We start from the raw sequence: 6,545 nt of genomic DNA, 5'->3' as shown, positions 1-6,545 counted from the left end.
TGGATGTCAATTATTTAATCTAATCACATTCCTGTGAAGCACCATGGGACAATATATTGGTTTAAAGCAGCTACGTAAATACAATTTGTTTTTACTTAGTCAGGAACACCAGGCAGGTTCATTTTATCAATATGACTTGTTTACATCTGCAAAAGAAGAGAATGGGATTATTAAATGTAATATCCTAATTGTAACATCCTAATCTAGACAACTTTAGGTCTGAAATAATTAATACTGAGGAGTGTCATAACTGTCAACAACTATAATGATGTCACATGGACTTGTACACAGAGCAGTCTCTGTGGTGCAATTGGTTAGCGCGCTCAGCTATTAACTGAAAGGTTGGTGGTTTGAGCCCACCCAGGGACGTGCTTTTCTTCCTGACGAATGCCCCGCAGCCTAAGTGTGCCCTGTGTACTTTAAGGGTGACATGGTGGCTCAGTGGATAGCACTGCTGCCTCACAGCATGACGGTCCCAGGTTCAATTTCAGCCTCTGGTGACTGTCTATGTGGAGTTTGCACATTCTCCCTGTGTCTGTGTGGGTTTCCTCCAGTTTCCTCCCACAGTCCAAAGATGTGCAGGTCAGGTAAATTAGCCATGCTCAATTGTCCATCATGTTAGGCGCATTCATCAGAGGTAAATGGGTCTGGGTGGGTTACTCTTTGGAGGGTCGGTGTAGACTGGTTGGGCCGAGGGCCTGTTTCCACACTGTAGGGAATCTAATCTAAAAAAAACTGCTTAAGATTTCAAAGGATTGAAGTATAACATCTAGTCCTCCTCAAAGACTATGGATGAATGTCTATCATATCAGTGCAGCCTGTGACCAGTTACTACCATGCAGTAAGTGCACCTTGTTAAGAGATACTTTTAATTAGATCAAGAAATGGCTTTTCCCAACCTCCTTTCAACCAAGTAGGCTCTGTAATTTTGTACACTTAAAGAAGATTATCGTCATCATCATCATTATCATCAGTAGTAGTAGCTCGCACAGCATAGTCAGCTGGTATTTCCATCCTGCACAGTAGGCAGCAATGCAGTTTTGATTTGACTGCATGTCGAACTCATGCGACACTGAGACGTAGCAGGTGAGATCCTCAAAAGCAGCTCAAAGTTACTTGCCCCTACAGCACCATCTGCTGGAGGGAGGAGCTAAAAATGGAAGAACCTTGCGAAAGAAACCCTCATGGCAATCTTTAACAAGGAAGAGAACTGCACTGGATGGTAAAGACAAAACATTTCAGATCCGGTAAGTGATGCACTGAAGCATGAGAGTTAGCAACTTTCTGGAGAAGGAAAATTATTAATGCCAAAACAGCTATAGGGTGAAACATGTATCTGTGAGAGCAGTCTAAGATTGGAGTTCAGTGGTGAATAATCGGACATTGAAGGGTCCATGAATAAAGTTTAAAATTCCTGATGGGATAGAGGAGTCTTTCACATGGTGCAGTAATTTAAGCTAGAAACGCAGGTAATGAATCACTTAGGAACTGTTGATCTAAGGTTAGAAATTCAGGGACAACATAAAGTCAAATAATTAGCATCATAATATTGGCAGATTAAAAGGCTAAACTGACCTGGTCTAACTTGCATGGAAAGTTTGGGAGAAAACTTCAGGAGACTTTGTTCAAGCCATAGAAAAGGTGAGAAAGCCTTCATAAGAGATTCAATCACTGTGTGATTATTTATTTAACTGCAAGGAGCATGTGTACCATTCAGTACAACTATGATTGAACTGTGAATCACTTCTAAAAACAAACTGTTGGATTCATACAATGCAACAGGAATAAGGCAGGAATCTTCCATTTTAACCACAAAACTTGGCAATCTGCTGTTTTATTACTGAGAAGTCCTCCATTTTACCTGCCAAACTGAGAAACCGTCCAGTACAGCTGGACTGCAGAACAATTGTTACAGTGAAATAAAAATCTACTTAGTAAAATATGTAATTAAATTAGGAAGACATGACATCAGAAATAACTTTGCCGGATGATGTAATTTAAGAGATGAACCAAATACAAAGGAGAATTGGACATCTTAGAGGAAACAATTTCTAAGATACAAATAATTGTTTAATTAGCTACTAATCAGAAGCTGACCAAATAAATACATCGCTATACACAATTAGGATTATATCTGATGAAATTATAGCTTAAAATAAGTAAAACAAAAGGTACTTTTGAATAGGTATTGAAAACCTTCAACAATTACTTCAATGTCAGAACAAATAATGTTATTGGCAGATTAAGATTTAACAGAGGAGTTTGACATCCAGGAGTAAGGGTAAATTAGTTCATTAATTATCTTAACAGAGAGTGGAATAATTGTAAGAATTGCTGACGTGTTTTTGTCATAATTATTAAAATTCAAAGATGACTCTAGAAAAAGGTAATCAGATGATGAATGAAGCAGAAGTTCAGAAGTATTTGGGATCAATCCTAAGCGTATAACATCAATCTTGACACATGAGAACAGCAGAGTCCCTTCATTTCCTAGCACATAAACCACAAATGCCACATTGAGAAACAATGGTAAGGGCTGGTAACAAACACAAAATGTTCTTGTCAGCACTAAAGAGTAAATAAATCTCACAGGCACAAAGAATAATCAACTATTAAAAGTGAATGCTTTATCTGTCATACAATAGTTTACTTCCTGAAATTGCGCAGAAGTGGGACACAATTTTAAGAAAAACACAAATTAAAGCACAGAAAGAAGTTAATGTGCCTTAAGGGGAAGCAATGGCCTAGTAGTATTATCAGTAGGCCATTAATGCAGAGACCTAGAGAGTGTTCACAGACGATGATTCAAACCCTGCCAAGGCAGATGGTGAAATTTGATTTAAATAAAAATCTACAACTAAGAGTCTAATAATCATGAAACTGTTATTGACTGCTGGGAAAAATCATTTGCTTCACTAATGTTTCAGAGAAGGAATCTATTGAAATTCTCTGATCAAACACAATAGCAATATGGTTGAGTCTTTACTGCCATCCAAGCAATGAATGTTGGTCAAGCTAGTGACACCCACATCCTGTGAATGAATAAAAAGAAAGAGCGAGAACAATCTACAACAAAATTCGAGCCTAAAGTGTTCCTAAGGGAAATAATAGATCCACTCCTTACATTTTGTCCTATGGTCAACAGTCATCTCCTAAACTTCAAGTTCAATGCAGGAGCCAATATCACTGTATTATCAGATTGTGACCCATCATTAAGAACAATGTTTGCAGCCACCGACAGCACAACTATGTGTTCCAGAAGGGAATGTGCTTAAAATTAAGAGTATGCTATGAGAAACTCTCCATATAGGGGAAGCCAAATAGTAAAAAGCTTACGCGCATTTCACAACCAGGAATTTTCTCTTTTGATTAGGACAACATGTCTTGAGCTCAATCTTGTTTAAATGGCACAGCAAATTAAACTGTATTAGGATAGGAACAGCCAGCCAAGGAACAATTCTTTTCAGGACCACACTTCTTATTTTGTTAATATAAGGAAGGAGCTGGAAAAGATGCCCTAAATATTGTCTGTGTTACTTCCCTGATCAGCAAGCTACAGTTGACAGGGTTTACATCAACTTGGTTGTAAGTCAATTGCAGAAAGAAAGTAAAAGGTGACACTAATCATCAACGATATGTGGAATGTGCACACCTTCAATGGCCAAAAAAGTGCTCTTGTCCATACAGAGCTGACTAGGTACAAAGTCCAGATCACAGTCCTCAGCAAGGCTCATCTCTTGAGGGAGGGTCAGATCAAGGAAGTCAGTGCCGATTACATATTCTTTTGGAGTGGACATTCATTGGAAAAACAACACAAAGCTGGTGTAGATTTTCCCATCATGAATTGCCCCATCAATAAGTTGATTTGTCTTCCTAAGGGGGCAAATGAACATTTGATGCTGCTTGAACTCCCCATGCATAGCAAAGGGTAAGCAACTCTTAACAGTATGAATACCTCATACGAAGACCAACCGTGATGAAGCCAAGGATAAATTCTATCATAACCTCCATTCCTTAGTTGCTGCTGTATTAAGGCCAAGCAAACAAATTGTACTTGATGACTTCAAAGCAAGAGCCAGGGAGATCATCAGGTATAGTAAGAGGTCATTGTATTTTAATCAGCTCAGTGTGAGCACGGTGGCTCAGTGGTCAGCTCTGCTGCTTCACAGTACCAGGGATCTGGGTTCAATTCCAGCCCCTGTATAGAGCTTGCACATTCTCCCTGTGTCTGCATGGGCTTCCTCTGGGTGCTCTGGTTTCCTCCATCAATCCAAAGATGTGCAGGTTAGGTGAATTGGCCATGCTAAATTGCCCATAATGTTAGGTGCATTAGTAACAGGGAAATTAGTCTGGGTGGGTTACTCTTTGGAGGGTTGGTGTGCACTTGTTGGGCCAAATGGCCTGTTTCCACACTGTAGGGAATCTAATCTAATCTCCAACATAGGTTTCCTGCTCCCCAGTCACAACAAGCCATTGTGGATGCAGCCCCATTCTCTGCCTTTATAGTTTTTCAAATGTTTTCACCCAGGCAGAGGTGACAGCCAGACTGAAGGTGTATTAAAAGAGTTTTGCAGCTCTCATTGCTGGACTCACCACCTTCTCATCATTTCAAAGCAAGATGTTAACATCTAAGCCCTGTAATGGTCCCAGGGGCATGAAGGACCAAAAGAGTCTTAGTGTTCCAAAGCTCCAACAAGGAACAATGAAGGTATCCCTCTCCAAGAAAAAAGACACTCCAGTGTGCCACAAAAATGGTCACTCAGTGAATTGAGGATGACTGGGTAACTTTCAAGAATATACTGCACTGCACTTTTCGCAGGGTTCTTGGCTTTACTTTTCAAAAGCATTAAGATTAATTTTGATGATAACAATGTGATGATCCAGAAGCAACTGACAAGAAACATCTTTACCTCAACGTCAGCTTAACACGATCGCAGCATGATGCCTCCTGATGTTTCCACTGAACTGTCTAATGCAAGTCTAAGGAGAAGCAAAACGTTCAGCTGAATTAGAAAGCAAAGAAATTGCAGTCACTTGCAGACCACCGGAACAGATTCTGTGATGCTCTGAAACCTATCTAAAAGGCCAGTCTACTCAGATTTGCCAGTGCTTGATAATGACAATCACAGGAAAAGCTCCGACTCTAGAAAGATGGGCAGGCCAGTTCAATCACACCCTCAATTGGCTTTCAATCCAAGGACATTTGAAAAGCTTCACTGTACAATCCTGAACCCTGAGAGAAAATCACGCAGGATTGCTGTACTCGGCACAATAAAATGCAGCCTCCTTTGAAAGCAAGCTCGCATCAGACACAGACAGCAAATGAGAAGAAAAGGAAAAGACTTATGTCAGGATATTAAAATTTAAATTACCTTTTTGGGACATTCAATTGCGACGAGATTAAAAATGCCATGTATCTCTCCTGTGAATTTAATAGCTGTTATTTACAGAAACTGATGTACAATTACCTCATAGATTTTATAACTACAGAAAAGAATTTTGCAGAATAGATATGAAAACACAATTCTATTACAAGGAAATGCAAATGCCTGACATTTAAAATCCCACATTGTGCCTGTGCTCAAGTCTTCAGAAGCTATTTAAGTGGACAATGGAAGCACTGATACTTTGGTCACCTGACAGAAACCACCTTGTCACAAAAATAAATGTTTGAGTGCAGCCTCTCGACAGTTTGGGAGAACAAAGAAACCACAGAATTAAGAGATCCCATCCATCAAAAGAAGAACTCAGCCTAGAATATGTGAACAGACTGAAAAGTGGGATTGATATTTACCTACTGATTTGAAAAACCAAACCAAACCTTCACTACAGGGGTCAACTCCACCTCAATGGAAGCAAGAGCCATGGTGATGCAAGAAGTAAACCACTCCAAATTCCAACTTTCATTTCGTCAGTGAACAAGGAGAGAATTATCATATCAGCAATATTTCCAGTTTCCATCCTCTGAAGACTTGGGTGTAATTATATTTTTAAAACATTTTAAAAACCAAAGCGTGCACTACTTTTGTATAGAAAATCTGTTCTTGGGCACATGTGCGAGTGTATACCTTGTATGCATGTATGTGCATCTTGTCTGCATGCGTGATTGTGTGCTTCTGGTGCGCATGTGTGTGCATGTCTTCTGTGTGCATGTGTGTATGCATCTTGTGTGTATGTTTGAGAGTGTGCATCTGGTTTGTGTATGTGTGCATCTAGTGAGCATGTGAGTTCACACAACCTTTGTGCGGGTGTGTGTGTGTGCGCGCGCACACATCCAGTTTGCATGTCTGTTTGTGCTGTTGTAATTACAGTCCAGTGTTGAGAAATAAATATTTACTCTTTTTTTGAACTTTTGAGAGTATATGTCTAATGTTTATTTTCTTAAAAATACAATACTCAATGGGTTAAAAACCTCTATTACTTTAAAAAAATCTAGCTCTGCTAGGTTGAGGGAAATCATCCCACCATCCCTGCCTCACTTGTAATGGTAAGGAGATCAGAACTGTACACAATGGTCTTAGCAAAACACTATATAATTAAAGCAA

The 6,545-nt window shown here is 39.5% G+C and overlaps 1 non-coding gene across 1 annotated transcript; it reads left to right on the top strand.

The window, feature by feature from the left end:
- Nucleotides 1-295: 295 nt before the first annotated feature.
- On the top strand, nucleotides 296-369 carry trnan-auu. The gene has a single exon. It is a non-coding gene; the product is annotated as a tRNA-Asn (tRNA).
- Nucleotides 370-6,545: the final 6,176 nt, after the last annotated feature.

The sequence above is a fragment of the Chiloscyllium plagiosum genome, chromosome 18 (genome assembly GCF_004010195.1).
Source record: "Chiloscyllium plagiosum isolate BGI_BamShark_2017 chromosome 18, ASM401019v2, whole genome shotgun sequence".
Lineage (NCBI taxonomy): Eukaryota > Metazoa > Chordata > Chondrichthyes > Orectolobiformes > Hemiscylliidae > Chiloscyllium > Chiloscyllium plagiosum.
The sequence above is the reverse complement of the archived record's forward strand: the minus strand, read 5'-3'. Positions and strand labels throughout refer to the sequence as shown.